Below are 21408 nucleotides of genomic sequence, written 5' to 3' on the forward strand. Positions count from 1 at the left end.
TATTCCATGTTCACTTGGGCGTCCAAATATATTTATTAATATTATTTAAGTAATGAACACATCAACTCGAACCTCGTCGTTTTTTTGGATGTCTGTTAAAACGTGTATTTATGTTATTTGCTAGCATTTTATATAGTTATAAAAATAAATAACACGCTTTAATGATACAAACGACTAATTGCCTTATTTTCTCTTATACAGATTGAATGTAAGTAAGTTATTTAATCCTGGCCATCCAAATGCGGATAAAAAGATAAACTAATGAAATTATTGTATTGCCACCGACCCTTGACAAATATACAAAATTCGAATGAAATCTGACCGTTTAAACCGAATCAAAATCGAGTCTAAAAGACATACCTACATACAACCATACAGGTGAAGCATGTCATCATTGAAATAAATACCCAACATTGCAAGCAAGATGTTAAGATTTTCTCAATAATATATTATATTCGTCAAAGCTAAAACGCTAATTACATCACATAATCTTGGAATATAAGAATCTAATGACACGGAAAGTATGTATGCCAAGGGACAGAGCAAGGAGAAATCAAAGACATTCACAATTTATTTATAAAACGCGAGTTTATGTATGAAATAATTAGTTAAAGGAATGTTTTGTTCCTAGACCTATTTATTGGATTAATTAGTAATACAGTACTAAAATTTTGAATTGTTTCCCATTTATCCTTGACCGCCTCCTTGGTACAGTGGTTAATGCGTGAGCGTAGAACCAAGGGGTCCTGGGTTCAAGTCCCGGTGGGGACGCACAAAAAAAAAAATGTCTCGGTCTGGCATGACACAGAAGGCTGATCACCTACTTGTCCCTAAAGAAAATCGATCAGTGAAACGGATGTACATCATCTGCCCCACACCCCACTAGGGGACACGGGACTTCACTTTTACACCCATTTATCCTAGTACAGGTCTTGTATTAGCTGGTCTAAAATCAGCACTCGAGAAACCTAGGCAGTAGGTAGTATGTACATTATGGTATGCTATCATTATATTTAAGTTAATATTTTTTTGATAAATAATTATTAATTTACAGTTGATTACACTACAATGATTAATAGTATGAAAAAATATCGTAATATTTTGTTGTAAGCTTTCCTCTTATAAAGGCTTAGAGTAGGAAAAAGTGTTTTAACCAATTTTCCTACTTTAAGGCGTTTTCTTTAATTTAGTTTTTTAGTTTTTTTTTACTCGATAACTCCATGGCTTTTCAACCAAATAATCTATAATTATAAAATGGGATTAAATGTGTACATTATAAGTGGTACCTCCCCCTAGGGATGCTGGTGACCGTGTTGATAGACAGGAAATATAATATTTTTTTATCTATTACAGAAAAATCGTTTTCAGTTAGATTCTAGTTAAGCTTCCCTAGTTAGTAGAACCAGTTGTGACTAAATACTTTTGTTAGAACTAGTTTTAACTAGCGAGAATGCGTTCTACGAAATACTCGTTTTAACGTCAATATCGTTTGAATACTTTGTGAGCTCAATTTGTTAACTCTTAAGCCCAAAATATTATTTTTGTAGAATCTATTTAAAAAAAAAAAAACATTTTCGAAGTACAATAGATGATACTAAAATAATATTTATTTAGGCTAGGTATCAAAATTTAAAGTACCTTTTAGTACGAATAGTTCAAATAAAAGTGGAAATATTTCATAGCAATAACAATCTGATATTTTTTACCTGTTTGAGAGTTAGCTCAGTATCTTACTCTAGCTACCTTATAAAACACTTTAAATTATTATTCGATCGTTGGGTAGATTTTATACATATTACATTATTTAATCGTCTGAAGTCAATAATAATAAAGCGCTGGTAGAAAATTATTCAGGAAAATGCCTTCGTTCGCACGCATGCTATGTAGTCTCGGTTATAATTTGCTAAATAAATAACCATTCTAAAAATCCATTATAAGAATCTAGAATCGTTGATATAATGGTATATACAATAAGGTGTTTATTTTCACTGTTCTTGCTTGTTAGACGGCCCATAAGTTTACAAACCGCAACATTATGGTTCCTATTCGAATAATTAAAATACTTATTTCAAATAAATAATTGAATCAGTTCGGAGGATTAGGCATATATGATGTTTCACTCATCTAACGAGATTTAGTTATATTGATTTTCTCAGTAGGTAGGATACACCTGTATCTGAGTTTGTAATTTGATAAGCATTGTTATCAAATATCGTGGGTGCCATTATCACACTGTAGGTAAATTAACAAACAATTCAAGTTGAAAACAAGTGACGCCCGTCTCGAAACGTGCATTGTTTTGTAAACAATATAATCTTATCCCGTTGAGATCCAATGTGATACACAGTATTTGAAATTTAACTGAATAGAATAGGGTAAATATTTAGTTGAGAGTCATTGTAATCCTTTGTAAAGTCTGTAAGAACATGGTTTTGTAATTGATCCAGTTTTATGATAGGAGTAGTTCTCGATGCTACAAACCTCTAGAATTATTAAATACAGTAGATAAAAAGTAATTTGACTAATTATTATGCGCCAAGCTACATCGAGCGAAACGCTCGGGCACTAATGTTAACATTTTGTAGAACAAAATGGCCTGATTTTTGTGTTTTGCTAATAAGTTCATAATGTTTGTAATATACAAAAATTTTTAAATATGATACTCATAGTATTTTGACTATAAGTTGAATGTTGATATAGCTCTTATAAGTTAGACTTTATTATGTAAAACCACCCAATTTCATTATCATCAAAAGTATAGTGAATAATACTGAAATCATAACAAAAGCTTGAAGTTATGAAACGCTGAAATTATTTATTATGTAAAAAATATGAAAATTTGGAACCTTTATATATATGAATAGGCTTTTGTCAAATAAAATCGTAATAACCTGGGATTAAAAAGCTGTTAAAGTGAATCAATGAATAATGAAGATATTTTTTTAAACAACAGAAGAAAAACACAATTTTTCATTTAATTCTATAACGAATTGTCAAATAACAAAATGAATCTCTATTTTCATAGTCACGACACCACGCGTGACCGGTTAGAACGAAAACTTTTATTTTCCAATAAGGAAAACTTAGAAAAGTTATTCTGAAAACAAATAATTCTTATGTAAGTACAGCGCTTTTTATATGAAGACTTATTGAAAGAAAAGCTAGAGACAGTTGCTTGGAACGTATTATATTGTGATGTTTTCGTTGTTTTAACCGTGGCATAAGCAACACAATTAAAAATGAGATTTACTTCATTTTCTTTTTTTATGTCATAGCGGGCTATTGAGTTGGTGGTTCGCCTCATGGTAAGCGATCACTACCGTCCATTCACAGAGGAAGTACGTCTGTGAATGCGCGGCCCGCTTTAAAGGGGTAGATAAAAGAATTGACGATTGGAAAGGAGTGGACTGGGTGAGGAAAAGGAAACGGGTTTCTCGCCGGGCTCTTTAAAATTTGGTTACTGAGGATTTTCGATATTATGTACAACGCTGGCGGAATTTTAATTCTAATTTTAATTACAGTTATTATCCACTTATGAGGAAAGTATCTTGAATGGATTATGATTGACTGGATCACGTTATCAACTATTGTAGAGGTAAGACGTGTTAAGGCGCTTGGCTCTACATGAATTCTGATAACTGTTACAGAATACAAGCCCTATAAAGACGTCTTACAAAATTCTATGAAATTGTTTTTATATTAACACATTAAATAATAATACAATATGCAATTTTGAGTGTTAGTCAATTCCATTTTTATCAAAGGCATTCAGTTAAAGCTAGTTCCAATTAAGGAAAGCGTGTTCTCATACAAACGGGTTGTAACTATGACATATAATATAATTACAATTGGACTGAAATAACAAAAAACACGTCGCGACAGTCAAGGACGATAAAGAAAATCTGAAATGCTGATTTCGTTTGATTGAATACAACAATTGTTAAAGTTTAGTCCATTGGTCTGATTATTAAGTTAATACTGTGAACCACGCAACTGATGAATTATTAAGTAACCATGCTATCGTTAATATTATGAAAAGAAGATATCATTTGTAATTTGTATAAATAAAACTAAATTAATTCATAAGAAAGTGCAGGCAATGGTTGCATAATACATGTAATTTATCTTTCATCTGTTTGCTGTTTCTTGTGTCTTTTCGTGGGAAAAGAAATAGGCCACATATGTTCCCACTACAGACTACGGGATATGAGGGTTAAGGTCATTATCCACAACGCCTGACCAAGAGCGGGTTGATAGTTGTCATATGTCGTCAAACTTTTGATTTTTCGACTTATTGGTTTCTTACACATGAAATGATATGATACAATCTGTATAATATGCAAAGTATTAATAGCTATATATTATTTTTTTTTACCACTTCAAGTAGCCTCGTGACCTTCTCTTGTCCAAAGTCAATGCAGTGTGCAGTGGCGGATGTGTTTTCTATTAATTGTATTTTTAAACCTGCGTCATCTCATTGATTTTAAACAACACAATTAAATTTCTAAAGTATCCTATCATAATATAATAGACGTTAATGGTTATATAACGTATTAAGACCGGCTTTATTAATTTACATTTATTTAAAGGTTTTTGAAATATCTTTATATGATTTTGAAATATCTGTAAGCTTTTGAACACACTAGTTTTAGGAACTACTGGTCCTATTTGAAAATTTTTTCCAGTGCTAGATAGCCCATTTATTGAGGAAGGCTATAGGCTATATATGTACTACGGGAGAAGCTGGAGCGGACCGCTAGTAAAATATATCAGTTAAACATGATCCATGCATTTCTTCATTCTTGGATACAAAATGTCGCTGTACAGTGTACGGAATTTACGTTTCAATAGGTTCATTATATTATATATGTATCGATAGATTTTTTATAGTTAATAGCAGTCTATTTCAAAGAAAAAAAATCCGTAATTATTCTTAAGGACGAATTTCATAGAAAGTTTCAAAGAAAAACTTACTCTTCAAGGTAACTTTAGTTGTAAGTCTTAAATATTTCTTATTATTTATGTTTTGCTACTTTCGAGATGATAGCTGAAAAGTTTGTCAGCTCAAAGGAATTTGTTTTTCTGTCACGTTGAAATTATTTATGTTTTCTTTACTCATTTCCCTCAGTAGGACGACAGTTATTTCCTGTTAATCCGGAAAGGGTTTGCGAAGGGATCCTCATGTGGGGTAGATTTGTCGTTTGGCTGATCGATTTCTCAAGAAATTATTCGTCTTATATATGTGTTGTATTTTTTTGGTTTCGTACCTAAACTATACAAACAGAATCGTCGTTCACTACCACGTAATGGTTGGTGGTGATCGGTTACCATCAGGCGATACACCAACTCGGTTGTTCTTGCATAAAAAAGGCTAAGGGTTGATTTTTCAAACTAATTCATCCAATATCTTATTAAAAAACCATTTTATAAGCGTGTTCTAATTGACTGTCCTTAACTTGAATTTGAATTAAACTTGAATTATACAGGTGGCCTATTTGTATATTTGTATAATACTTTATTTTAAAGATAACTGACAATTTTACCGTTTTAGAATGAATTTCTATAATTTCATTAGAGCTAATTAAGTAGTACACAGATAAATTTATACTGTTGAAATGAAAGAGAGGGAATTTCCAAGAAACGTTAATTGGATTTAATAAGACATGAAACCATGTTACAGTGACGTTGCAATTATTGATGTCCGTATAAATTTTTCCAAGCCGCAAATGGCTATATTCATTAAATATAACGTCAACAAATGGTACATTTTTGAGATTGAGTGATTAAAACTTCATTAGACAAAACCTTATCGTATTTTTAATGATGTAGAAGATACACATATTTACAAACAATTGGTTTTTGTGTTTTGTGTTTAGTTGTTGGTATTAATTTTTTACAAAACTTAAATCTGTTTCAGCCGCTTTCTCTAGATTTTAAGACACGTCTCTTGTATTTATTCTTTAAGTAGCGAGCCGCCCCGGCTTCGCACGTATACAGTATATATGTTATATATATATATATATATAAACATTCCTCTTAAATTTAAATTATATAAAGGTACTGAAAGGAACTCTCTTAAAAAATTTTTATTCTATAAGATTGTCTTTTAATTTAAGTCTTTAATGTACATGACAAACAAAAATACATAAAGAGAAACAATGACATATAGCAATGATATAGTACAATCGGCGGCCTTATCACTGTGCTTTGATATCTACCAGCCAATCACAGGGAGAAAGGTAAAAAAGACAAATACATGTTTTTTTATTTAGTTGAGCAGAAGTTATTGATAATTACAATAAATAAAACACACACATACGATATATTATATTATGCACATATATAAAATAAACTAAATTGTAATAATACATCTTGAAATACACAATATAATTATACACAGAATGAATAACTAAACAAAACAAATAAATGTATATTTTTATTAATATAAAAATATATATCTATGTACATACTATGTGACACAGAAGCATCTTACTTCAAATAACCAATTCCCGTTATATTGAATGGTAAACAAACATTTGTTTTCTGAAGTTTATGGATAAAGTAATCAATAACATCAAATGTTTCCGAATAAAACAAGTTATTTAACCGCCTTAAAAAGGAGGAAATTATCAATTCGACTGCATTTTCTGTGTTTGTTACCTTATAGCTTTTTATTGGGTTAACCGATTATTATGCCTGCCCACAATAAACCTTATAACTGTTAAATGACAAAAAGTAAATTTTGATGAAGCTTATCTTTAACTAGCTGCGTCCCGGGGTATCACCCGCGTAAGTCCGTGTCCCGTAGGAATATCGGGATAAAATGTTGCCTATATGTTATTCCAGTTGTCCAGCTATCTACGTACCAAATTTCATTACAATCGGTTCAATAGTTTTTGTGTGAAAGAGTAACAAACACACACACATCCTTACAAACTTTCGCATTTGTAATATTAGTAGGATTGAGGTCTCAAAACTCACGAACAGTTATCAGAACGAATTATCGTGCTATTAATATTTTAAATTAAATACAGAATTATTGATTGAGATCAACTGCTGCAAGATTTGTTCGCAAAATTACAAGTTTCCAGTGCATTGAACTTTCTTTGACGTCATACAGCTTCTGCGTACCTTCTTATTTTCTTTTGTAACTAACAATTTTATGTACTTATTTGCATGGCGGTTTTGTTCCAGTCATTTTGTATCAAATGAACCGTCCCAATCAAAATCAAACTCAAACATTTATTATTCAATTAGACTTCGTATAGAAGAATTTTTGAATCGTCGTAACACAGTTTTAGCAATTACCACCGGTTCAGAAATTAGTTCTACAGAGAAGAGCTGACAAGAAACTCTCAAGTTACTCTTGTCCAATCATATAAATTTTATGCATTAATTCTACATTATAACTGTTCCAAAGAACTCTACTGCTGTTTTTAAGCGATTTTTGTGTGTTCAAGACACATAAAGAATCTTCATAGAAAATTAAATGCTGAATCATTCATATAGAAGATATTTAGAGCTAAGGCCTCCAATGTTATTAACTTTGGTATTGTGTATGAATATCCCTTATAATTACTGTAATTGTTAAGTTTTACGTGCGAAGTTTTCTACCAAAATTGTGATTTTATAGAAAACTAGCTTTTCGCCCGCTTAGAAGTCGCTTATATCACGCGACATGGTAAGGAGTATTTTCTTCGCATTAAATTTAAAATCTTTATACCAAATTTTATCAAAATCGTTTCTGTGGTTTAGGCGTGAAAGCGTAACAGACAGACAGACAGAGTTACTTTCGCATTTATAATGTTAGTAGGGATGGTTTTATTGGCATACATTGTAAAATGGCTTTGTAATAATTGATGACACATTTACATAAGAATAAAAGAATGTAATGACAAGTCTATATCTATAAGTATCTCGTATACATGGAGATTATTGTATGGTACAAGAATGTATCAATTATGAGAGTGTGAGTATTAGTTCACATACTCTAAAGAAATGCTATGCATGTATCAGAATACAAGTTCTGGCGTGCAGTCTTCATGAGTCAGAACTCATGAAGACTGCACGCCAGAACAGTTAAGGATTTATGTGAATACTTATAGCGTAAAAGCTTTTTACCCGTTATATTCTTACTCGCTAAGGAGTTTTTGTTCGCACTTTTTCAAATTGCTGGCGATCACAAAGCAAGTTGTGGCAGCCCTAGAGCTAACTCGATGGGTATACATTTTATCTCGTCCTTCAGGCAGATGCCGGGTGGAATTCACGAGGATTTTTTTAGGATAGATTATAAGCAAAATACTATTAGGTTAATTTAATAGATTTTCTAGAAATACAACTATAGAGTATATAGAGAACTCTTGTTACTTACTTTCGATCGGTACCGAAACCAAAAAATAAATTTGATATCATTGTATTTTAATATCTATCAACCAATAAAATTTCAGATAAATTAGTTTGGTAGATAACAAAAAAAAAAAAACAAACAACTACACATTTATATTATAAATGGACAATTTTAATATCAATAGATCTCATGATTATACATTTCCTTGTTTTTCAAAGATAATATGAAGCTTTCAGTAAAGTCAAGGACTTGTAAATATATTCATGTGAAACGACTTCCTTTCAGAAAGTACGAGAAAGATTGAATAAATAAGACGATAATTGACTGATGTCATGTTCAATTTGCTGTACAATAGAATATATTATTCAGGTATTGTTATGAGCATTTATGGTAATTTTAATTTATTTATAATACTTATTTTTTTGAGAGTGAACTGTTATATCATTTACCACTGATCTGACCCTGCTCCGCAAGGGTACAATACTGATACTAAATGTATTTTACTATATAACGCATATCATATACACGTATCAACATTTCTTTTGATTCTCTTCCGTTGTGAAATTTCAAAGATTGAACTGATTTAACTGCCATTTCAGTATATTTAATATTTCAGTTAAAAAAAAATTATAAATCATCTATTGCCCCCAATTGTGTTTTTGGGCCTTTTACCTTCCCCCTCTGGACCCTAAGCGCTTGCTTGTTGGAACATGCGCAGCGAAGGGTTTCGTAGTATCATGTAAACATTAATTATTGGGTACATTTTCTTATGAATAGGGTTGGAGAAAATATTTTAGGATTCGGGCTATTATTGAACAGTTCTTTGAATTTTCTTTTAGATTTATGTATGATTTTTCGTTTATTATACTTATATATACCTATTTTATTATACTTTCATTTTCGTGTTTCTTAAAATTTCGTTGTGGTATTACGTAGGGTATTGTTGGACAAGTTTTGTAAATTAAAATTAAGGTTTTTGAAGATGTTTAAAATTTTAGTTTTATAGTATCTATGAATTTGTGTTTAAAGAGAAATTATAAATTTAATTTACTTTAATTAAAATATTTTAATTGACAGTAATACAAAACATTATAAAGAGACGCAGTATATTCAAATGGTTAAATTAAAAAAAAAAATGCTTAAGATACACGAACTGTCAAAACTGTGTTAACTGGTTTGTATGATGTATCAAGATTAAACTGTGCTGTATACATTTTTTGTTTGTAAACAACTATTGGAATTCGATGATTATAAGTTATTGAAACCGGATTTATTTAGGATAATTTTATAAGAACATACATTTATTATCTGTGTTGATTTTTTATATAAACAACAATTTATTCGTAACGATGTTTATTCTAACTATTTTATGCGAGCATATAGTAATATTAGACGCTCATCCTGGCTCTGCCCGTATATCAGGATACCTGTTTTATCCCAAGGGAGCATTTAATCGGATAAAAGATATCCTATCCCTCAAGTCAACTTATACCATGTCTGTATATTTTTATGTATTTATTAGCAGTAAAAATATATAAGCATACGTATAGGTTTACATACATAAAAATTTACAAGTATGTTTACAACTAATGGGATGGAGATGGTATATGGACTCAGCATTTCGTGAATATACATCACCAGAAGTTTATGCTTTCACCGCTGGTGTTCAGCCTCAGTCTAAGAAGTAATAAATAATCTGTTTCTTTGGTACAAAAAACAAGCGTTTCACTAGAATTTGACTTTGTGTTTGAAGAAGCACGCAAGTGTTAGAAATAGAAGGTCGAACTTCGATCAGGGTGAACCCATTGATTTCATTATTTACTTTATTATTTACTCTGTGTTCTACCGAAGGACTTGCGACTAAGATTTGAAGGTCGCACCTATTTATAACGGGTTTTTTTTACCGCAAACAATAAAAAAAACAGGAAAACTATTACGCGAATATACAGCCAACTGTTACCAAAAGTATCCGAACAAATACGTTTTTTACATTTACGTCGAAAAAACATTAACACGAAACTGTAAATTGCGTCAACCTCCTTGTTTTCAATGGAAAATTCTGTGACACGATATATATTTGGAAATCCATTTTCATTCCCATTCATATAACTTATATATGTATTTATTGCACTCGCAGTTATGAGGTGTGTAGGAGTACATGTTCAATTAGTATACTTACAATGGTTTAAAAATGTTTGTTTCGTAAATTAACCGTAACTCGAATATACTGGGTGTGATGTAATGAGTGGATACTATTATAGTACATGCGGTGGAGGACAAATCACAGAACAACATTCTATGTTCAATACAAAGGCGTCAGTTTCTAAATATTCGAAAATAAAAAAACTCGGGGTGAGTTTTTTTATTTTTTTTTCTGTTTTTTTTAGTTTCCCCCTTTCGTTTTAATTTTCTTTTCGTTATATTTAATTTGACAAAAATATCTAGGTACCTTTATAAACCAAAGTTAGACTCAACTTAAAGGATAGGTTTTCATTGAAAAAAAAAAAACAAATTTTTTATATCGCATGTTCAAGACTACTTTTTCAAATGTTTTTTCAAACGTGAGCGCAAGATGAAAAGTATGTTTGCAGGCATGTAACACGCGTAGCACGAATTTATTTTGTAAGCAGAGTTTCTTACATCTGTCGGCGCCGGCATCCGTTTCGGCATCTCTCTGCAGAGTTCGAGTCGCTCGAGTTGGCCATATGAATTGTATGTCCTCTAGTCGATGGGGGTAGTCAAAACCCTCTCCAATTTCCGCTTAGTTTCCGAGAAAAGCGATGTTAGTCAGTGAGTGGATTTATATATTTAAAACTATGTAATTAAAGGGACAGGTCCCTTAACCATTACTAAATCTCTTAGAAATTTTATAAAAATTCTTAATGTCTTTTGCTACATACTTGAAATTTGGTAAGGAGTCAATGAATAGTAGAAAACAAAGGATTTGAAAATATTTTACAATAGGAATAGATGAGGGCATCTGACGTCTCTCGCCAGTTAAAAGTAATATTTACATATGAAAGTCACTATGTTTTAAACGTGAAGGTAATTTAGGAAAATATCCGTTATCCGTTTACCGTAGACGTCTATCTACAGATTTTCGCTGTAGCCCTAGTTGAGGGCGTATAAAGGCTCTCACCAATTTGAAATAAACGTCAGATTTATTTTTGATAGCATTAAGGCAAGATTTTGTGACTAGGTTTAAATAAAGGCCATTTCGAGTTAATATGAAATCCTTGTCCTTTTGTGGCAGAAAGATGATAGTGCATTTCAGTATAGTTAAGATAGGTACGAATGGATTTACCATTGGACTGGTTTTGGTTTTATCCTAGGTAAACGAGCTTTTCACAATATTACGCAGGAGGTATTTAAGTTATTACAGTGCAACCTTAATATAACGTACCTCAATATAACGATTTCCTCGATTTAACAAATTCTTCGTAATCCCCTTGAATTGTCCATAAGAGTCAATGTAAAATATCCCTTTACATTACGAAAATTTTTTGCGAACAACCTCTTTATAACGAATTTTTAACTATCAAAAAGTTAAGTTAAAGTATAATTACCTCTAATTAACGAATTTCGTCAACCCAAAACCTTTATATAAAGTGTAACCAATGTAATGATTCTTAATCTCATAGTATGTGATTTTTTTACCTCTTATAACGAATTTTAGACCAACCTAACCTCAACATAACGAACCTCAGTTCAACGAATTACTTGATATAACGAACATTTATTTGTTCCCTCCCGATTTGTTATATCGAGGTTGCACTGTATATCAAATTCTACTGCCCTACTGTTGGATGGAATTCAACCTTCCCTGGTGTATAGGTACAAAAATCATTTAAACAGGTATTACATCTCCATTTAACCAATGGAATCCTTAGATAATAGCAGTAATAGTCGGTTAAACGCCATTCATTTATATAACTCATATCTTTATTTTGGTTTAATCAATAAACTTAATTTTATTTATTATAATTAATAAACAGATTTCAGTATTGTTCTCTAATTGGATATGTGGGTTCAATAACATGGAAATAATCTCCTCGTCATACTGACGTTGCACTGAAGTGTGGCCCGGAGTGTTAGGAAGCCTTTCATATCGGTCAATTCTAAATTCAAAATCAAATATCGAAGCTGCGTTGCGTAATCGTAATTGAAGTTAAAGCTGAGTGCTCATTGGTTGTTACAGTAACAGCTGAATGTGTTCAGGGATTTAGTGTTTTGAGGACATGTTTAATGATCGAATAACTGGCATTTTAAGCTTTGATCGACGTGTTCAAGTATATATTTAAATATTGTTATTCCTTTGGACGCTAACAAACATTTATAAAAAGAATCTAAGAGTACTCAGAATCGATGGTTTAACATAATCAGAAAGCATTAAGCATTATACTGTAAGTATAAACAAGCTGTAACTATAATGGGAACCATTGCGACATAATGTCTCTTTCAATAAGTCTTTAGATTAAATAATGAAATAAATAATGAAACAATGAAACATTTTATTATAATACTTTAAAACATCATTAACAGAAAACCACATAAAAGATAAAGAGATGTCACTCAAAAATCAGAAATATCAGTGGGTCAAACATTCGTAAAAAGCGCATGTTTTTATAACGGTGCTTTCATCAAAGCCGCAATTGACCCGCGTTTTAGTATCATATTTAGGAAAGTCGATTTGATTCTGCATGTCTGTCTCATGACGTCAAACGACGATGACCATAACGCCGCGGCTATTTTGGTCAATAACATGTTTTGATTTTTTATTACATTGGCAGACTTGATTCATTTGTATGTATACGTTTTAAGATGCACGACAACAAATTATACGGGTGTTTTTGGGAATTTTATTGTTTGTTGTTTTGATTTGTTGTGATTCATTGAGGTTTTTAATCTAAATTATCAAATATTAAGCAGATTTATAAAATAGTCATTTTATGTGTAATTAAATTTGTAAATTATATTACGTCGTATGTTCGCATGTCGATTGTCAATAATTTATGCAACAATTTAACTAAATATAACTGGTTATGCACGACTTTAAATTACTTATTTTGATGTTTGATTCAAAATTCAATTATTTGTGGTTATGTCCAATCTATAATTGTTAATTTCGTTAAAGACTACTTACTAGCGGTCCGCCCCGGCTTCGCCCGAGGTACATATATAGATCTAGTTGTATATATAGATGGCGAAAATAGAAAATACTTATTATAAATACAATGATATATTAAATAAAAATAATCGCATTTATTTATTTTTATCTTGCTTTAATATAAAAAAACTATAAATTCTAACATTATTTTCAAATTACTTCATTAGCTTATAGACAGGTAGGTCACTCGTGGAACATAATATATAGTCTATGTTACTGTAAGATGTAATGATGCTTTCTAATGATGAAAGAATTTTTATATTTCAAATCTTCGCTCCAGTAGTTTTTGCTTGAAAACATTACGATAAAATTGTAAATATTTCCTCTTTAAAATATTAGTATAGACACATTTTTTGGATTGCGATGTTTCTACAAAACCAATGCCAATACGTAACAGCCTAACGAGATTGTAATCTGCTTTCGTGTGTATATAAATAAATAAATAAAGCATAGACAAACATACGTCTGTCCGGCAACGTCATGTCCACGGTCAGGGTTTTAGAGTTATTTTTGCACAAATAACATAACTGTACCTACACTTCCGGTGACTGTATTCTAAAAAATGTAATAGTGTGTATAGAAAAGCCATTTTAATATACTTATTTAAAAACTAATCAGCACAAAACATTTTAAGAAAATGTATCTAAGGAAACAATTATTTTATCTTTGAGAAAGTTACACGGGTTCTGCTGGCCTGGCGTTAGATCGCTATAAATAAATGTTATGTTTTTTATTTGAATGAATCTAGCTTGTTTTTATCGTTTTTCTTTTATAAACCTATAAAGGGTTAGGGACACGTGTGAAGTTACGATATGATTAACGCTACGATCTTAAACATGTCAAAAATTCATAGTGTTTACAATATTATGTTATCTATGGTATAAATATAATATATTGTCTAAGACAGAAAGTGTACCTACACTGAATATGAATTTCGAGTGTGTTGTTGATGGGTTCTTCCATTTAAAAAAGGAAGAGGTAAATTCTACTGTTTCTCTTTTGGGTTCGCTATCTTAGAACTTTTGACTGGGTGAATTGATTTTGATAATTCTTTATTTATTGGAAAGCCGATGCCTCCCGTGTGGGCCATCAAATTTTGGTCTAGTTCTGACAATTTGAAGGCGGTCTATTTTTGATTAAAAATAATTACTTCATGCCGCAAGCATTTGTTTCATGAATCTTGAATAAGACGGATTTTTTTGCTAGATTGATTTTATTGATGATAGATTTGAGAAGATAATCATAGATCTGTGCTTATAATTGGAATTGGGCATTATATTTCAGTCTTCCTTGATTAATTTTCTTAAAGTAAATGTATTAAATATAATGCGAAAGTCGTACGTCAGAATGTTATTTGTAGTGTAACAATATACATATTTATATATCATTATGATAATACAATCCCAAGATAATATGCGAATCCGTTTGTCGTCCTTATTATTTATACATGATAATAAACCTAATAATAACCAGTACGTGAATAATTTAATTTAATTTTAACTGCGTCAGGGTTACAGCTGTGGGGTTTTTGGTCCAATTTCCGGTGGAGAAAAAATTCCATACGTTAAATGTTTAAAGCATTTAATTCGTCATGCGTGATTTCTTTTTTCCAAATTGTGATTAGTACTTTATTACGTATCATCATTTTCCCGACATTTTTAAGGTATTTAAGTACTCTTTTATTATGATTATCTAATTTCCATGACGCAGTGTATGGATTATCCGAAATAGCTCATATATATATCTTATAATTTTCTGAGACATTATAAATGAAACTTTTTGATCCAAATTTATTTGTCCATCATCCATCCAATTTCTGTTTGAGTAAGAAACTCTAAGACTCATAAACAAAATAAACAGTATCGATAATTCTATATATAGCAACAATAACACTCTATTTTACAAATAGGCTTCTATATCAAGTATAAAAACAGAGATTACTATTAAGATTCAAAAATTTATAAGTAGCCCTAATAGAATCCAAAAATGTAAACTTTCGTTGTAAAATAAATCATAATACATGTAACTTTTTGTATTGGAAACGATCATTATTTAACAAAAAACGTGTGACGTACGTAGTCGACATGTTGACCTGCGCTCGCGTCATCGCGTCAATATATATTCTGCGACAGTGTCAGATCGATTCAGATTGAAATTAGCTATTGAAGAGCATACACGTCAAAATGTATACAAATCCGTTTGAGAGGAAACACTCCGCGTTGAGGCAGACGCTTGATCGCCTTATCCGCGGGGAGGGCAGATTGAGCTTTAGGAAGAAAACGAACTTATCAAAGACAACCAGTAGTGCATCATCTGTGTCGTCTTCGTCCACTGTGTACTCCAACAATGAGAAGCGCTGAAGGAATGTGTTGTGATTTGTTTAGTGAAAAGTTTTGATACGCTTCGCTTCGAAGCAGGTTGGTAGTTATTTCGATTCCCCTAATAGATATAAATTATATATTAACATGTAATGCATAGCCTATATAATAATAAGTGTATTAACATTCTAATAATAATAAAAACAAAAATTTTAGGGTTTGCTAAAGCTTCAAGCACTAGCCCTAACACACAATAAATTGACGGATAAATTTAAAATAAATATGAAAATCACATTTATATTAGCTGTTATTTCTATGAACCAGTGACATACCGGACCAATTAGGGCATTATTATTAACATTCTAATAATAATAAAAACAAAAATTTTAGGGTTTGCTAAAACTTCAAGCACTAGCCCTAACACACAATAAATTGACAGATTAATTTAAAATAAATATGAAAATCACATTTATATTAGCTGTTATTTCTATGAACCAGTGACGTACCGGAGCAATTAGGGCATAATTGGTTAAGATCTGTAAACAACAATCGCTACTAGGTATAAAATTATAGTAGTCACAGCTTGATTTATTGCTGATATTTTTGTATAGAATACAATATATGCTATAAAAAAAACCTTGTTATACCTACATCTGCTTTTCAACTATGCGAAGACAAAATCATAATAAAACTTGGAAAAGTAAAAGGTCAAAAGTTCCAAACTAATACTAGTTTGTTATGATTTTTGTGAGATTATTTCTTGTTTCATTTTCATTTTAATTCCATGGGTTAGTTATAACTAGTCGCAGTATACTGCGGCAGAACAAATTTTTGTTTAAAAGCAGCAGTTTGAATTTATTTTTCACTTATTTCAGATTAAATAAAATCTCGATATCTGGAAATATGGAAAAGAGTTAAATTTCAAAAACAGTTCTCGAGCTATCACAACCCACTTTATTGTTTATTTAATCGAAGTTGATTAGAACTTGAAACTTGAAATTGCGCTTAAATAAACTGAGGCTCTATGAATTGTAAAGCTTCGTTTTATAAATGTTCGTATAAAAATACTAGAGGGAGACCGCGTCTTCACTCGCGTAGAACCCGGGCAAAAACTAGTCTTTATAAATCTAGACGGAAATCTATCGCATCAAATTTCTACAAATGATCTACAATTATGAGATTTTGTTTGAAAGTGTAGCACACATCCATAAAATTTTACTAACTTTCACGATTATAATTTTAGTTCAATATAGATTTAAGATAAGTGATGATAAGATTAATACTTTGGCTTTCGTTTCTTCTAGGTATTCTATAATTATACATTCAATATTCAATCATTTCTGTTGCTATTCTTAACCCAAATTGAGTCAGATAATAAGTAGCAGCAGAAATTGGTTTAGTTATGGAAATTATAATTTACAAGATTCGAAAATTTAATGAACTATATACTAAATATACATAGAAATAGCTTTGCTACTGTAGGTACTTAATAATAATAATAATAGCTACTGTAGGTACTTAATAATAAAAAATACTGTAATTAATAATAATATGCAGAAATTATATATTTAACAATGACTCAGCAATCATAAATCGTAGTGATTATAGAGAACGAACTAAACTGTTTCAATAAATTATTTCAAACTCATTACAATAGTTTAAAGATCAAATAAATAAAGAGGCTGAAAAAGGTGCGCATTTCTATCTGAAACTAATTAATTTTCTGATAATATGTTTTACATTCGATGCGAGGGAGCGTTTGAGCGTTTTATCACTTATTACAAATTCTTTCATCCAAAAGGAGCTCTTGCGAGGTCGACATTTCAAAAACATAACACTATGTTTAACGTGATTTAATGTAATATATTTTATAATCGCGCGAATAATTGTAAATAATACACTCGCTATTCGTATTGAGATTAGCGCATAATCAAAGGGAATCAAAGGGAATCAAAGGGAATCAAAGGGAATGTCAATGTCCGTCACATCTGAATTGTGGTTTGAGTCGATAATCGTATATAAAACATTCGAATAACATGTTTAGAGACGAAACGGAATTTTCGTCTTCCATCATATCAATCCTAATAATTGGAAGACACGTGTGCGTTTAGAGTTTCAGTTATATCATGCGCTAAGTATCCGGTACCGCGAGCGTGGCAATGACATCTTTCCTCTGATATCAGCTTTATCATTGCGTCCGGTTTATTCGAGTTCAATGTTACGAGTCCTTCGTTTTACGATATTGTTGATCATTGAACGCAACTCGCAATCATTAAAATGACCTCTCTTACCGCCCTTGTAATAGTTAAAAGAGGAGTAAATAGAAGGAGAAGTTCGAGACAAAAATTGTTAATGAATTGGCGATACGACTATTCTATGGTATTTTGAAACTATACAAACAGTGAACTAATACTATCTATCATTATAATTATGAAATCAAATGCCGAAACTTAAAAATTAAAGTTTTGTTTTATCTACGAATTATTTAATCGGCTTAAGGCTTCTTTCATTTTTATTATTAAGACCTTATAAATTTTCATAAATGAATCCAATGCAAAGAAACGAAACTTATAGCTAGTAATTAATAGCGTTGTTTTAAAGATGTAGAACTTGATTGAAAAATGTGAACTTGAACTGTCAAAATAATAATCTATTACTGATTGATCTTTTTTCGTAAAAGCGAACTCTTCTCTTAGAAAGCAATAATTTAGGGAGCTATCCCGTTTTTAAATATGTAGTATGCGCAGTATACAAATTTTGTAACACATTTTTTAATTCAGATATCTCATAATTCATATCAGTTTCAATTATGGTCTTGAAATACTGGACGAAATAGACCGCGATACCAAAACACCCTACGAAACATTTATTCACCCTTCCAAAACTATTATGATTTAAATTATTATACTTATATTGTTTTTCTTTGTCCACAGTTCCACATAACTGGTACATGGAGACATGAAGGGACAAACTGGGCCAAATCAACCGTTATCGGTCGTGGAATATAACCGTCTATGTTATTAATTATCAAGCCAATAAAATACGTATTAGCTATTTGTTTGTTTTATTGCACTCCATTGTATATATATTTAGTGATTTTCCATGTTACAGTTTAGTCAATTATATCTTACTAGCTGACCCGGTAAACGCTGTTCTGCCTTCTTAAGGAATATAAAATAAAAAACAGAATATAAAAGACAGATTGGCTGATACCTATCAGACCTACCCATAAGCACACAAAGTTTAATGAGAATCGGTCTAGCTGTTTCGGTGGAACACGATTACTAACACTGTGACACAAGAATTTTGACTGGTTTTCTAGGAGATATAGGAATGTCTTGCCCACGTTGTCCAAATAAAGGATAAACAATCTCTATGCGCTCCCGGCATTTATGCGGGTAAATCCTACCCGCATGGATGAGGGATTAAAAACTATGTCCTTTCTTGAGGCTGAAATTAAGTATAAATTTCATCCAATTCAAGTTAGTTGCTAAGACATGAAGATGAGACAGACAGACAGAGTTACATTCACATTAATAATTAGAAGGGATTGTTTAGAAAATGGTAAAATATTACGATAATTCTATATTAGTATTATTTGAAGATATTTCAGTATTATAAAGCGCCCACAGCTTTACCTACTTTCTTTGATCACAAATAAATTTATAAATCTAGATATTAAAATTTAATTAAATTTATAAACCTAGACAATAACAGTTTACTGAAAATGTTATTAACCTACTTGATAATTGAGGTTATCCATTTAACATTCATCTATCCAGTAAAGTTTAATTGATATTTCGTAATAATATTCGTATATTTAATTCTAACAGTTTAAATGTGTTCTAATTTATACTTAATATTATAAAGCTGAAGAGTTTGTTTTCTTGAACGCACTAATCTCAAGAAATACTACTGGTCCGATTTCTAAACATGATAAATCTGTATCTATAAATATCACATGAATGTAGGTACAATTACTTTGTTGTTGAGTTCAGTCGATACAATGTTAAGGTCTTAGTGAACGGGATCTTTTATTGGGTAATAAAGAAATGATACAAGTGAACAAATATAAGAAATTGTTTTTCTTAAATAAAGTGCTTATTTGGAGCTTTGTATGACCCGCCTACGGATATCCTTGTACCTTAAATCAACATTTAGATAGCTTTAGATACACTGCGTCTCTAGTATAAAGTCTATAAGGACGAAATTAGTTAACTATTAATTCTCTATAACTTGGATGTTATATATTTTTTTTATGTCATAGTGGGCAACTGAGCTGGTGGTTCGCCTGATGGTAAGCGATGACCACCACCCATGAATATTCGCAGAATAATACCTGCGAATGTATTGCCCGCTTTAAGAGGTTAGGGATAAGTAAAGGACTGATGACTGGAAAGAAGGAATGCACTGGGAAGGATGAGGAAAAGGAAACGGGCCTCCGGCTTCCCTCCTCACCGTACGAAACACAGTAGCATGCTATTGTTTCACGCCGGTTTTCTGTTGTGCTGTGATGCTTCCCCGGTACGAGCTTACCGCATTCGTGCCAAAGCGTGCTAGACTCCCAAATTACACTAAATTTGGGTGGTTTGCGTTAAAATCCCCATATCAATAAACTCTTATACAACAATTTTCTATTTCGAATTAATGTGGTTCATATTTAGCCAGTTAATATAAGTTATTGTTCAATCTAAAATTCAAACATTTATATGGCCTATAATGGAAAAAACGTGGTGTGTCGATGAAAAAGTTTGCGTGATACATGCGACAGGAAAGTTTACTTGGAAGATGTTATGAACTAATTCAATCTAACGTTGCTACCATTTGGAAAAACGATCGTAGTTTTCTTTCTTTGCTCCATAAAAACAATAATTCTCTATAACGATAAATATGCTGGGCCTTTGAGTTTAATTATAAAAGTTAACGCTGCACACTCGTCTTTAATTATAATATGAGTTTGTTTGTTTCATAGTATTCATTGTCAACAAACAATTTGGATAAAATAGCAACGCATATCATACAATATTATAATTACATTTATGCAGTAAAAGTTTCATGTAAAATCATTTTTGTCTAATTCTTAAAAAAATAACTCGGAAATGAACAGCTTCCGTAGAATGTAATATTTCTAAGTGTATAATCATCATGGAATGAATGTCCTACTAGTTTTTAATTTGTCGTTAAAAAAATTAGATTCATATACAATGAACTCTAGCGCCTTGGTTTGGCTGTCACGATACATTGGAAGTGAAATATAAGTGATTGATAAATAGGTCCAGTTGTTTTGGCGAGAACGAAAGTCCAATAATAATATCCTATGCATGAGTAATGTTCTTGAGTTTGTAATTGATATGACCTCAGGAACTATTGATTCGAATTAAATAGATTAACCTTGTTTGTAGTTAAAAAGAATAAACATATATTTATACTCAATATAGATCCTGACTCCCAAACTAGCTTAAAATATGACTCAGAAGTCAGTTTCTAACCAACACATTTTGCGAATTGCAGTTTCATGTGTGTTCCACAGAATATTTATCAAGGCAGGCTGTAGATATCAAATCACGCTACGCCCA

The 21408-nt window shown here is 31.2% G+C and overlaps 1 long non-coding RNA gene across 1 annotated transcript; it reads left to right on the forward strand.

Annotated features, from left to right (window-relative positions):
- Positions 1 to 15661: 15661 nt before the first annotated feature.
- Positions 15662 to 18883, forward strand: LOC119840444. The gene is made up of 2 exons (XR_005288311.1): positions 15662 to 15931; positions 18766 to 18883. It is a non-coding gene; the product is annotated as an uncharacterized LOC119840444 (long non-coding RNA).
- Positions 18884 to 21408: the final 2525 nt, after the last annotated feature.

The sequence above is a fragment of the Zerene cesonia genome, chromosome 6, assembly GCF_012273895.1.
Source record: "Zerene cesonia ecotype Mississippi chromosome 6, Zerene_cesonia_1.1, whole genome shotgun sequence".
Taxonomy (NCBI): Eukaryota; Metazoa; Arthropoda; class Insecta; order Lepidoptera; family Pieridae; genus Zerene; species Zerene cesonia.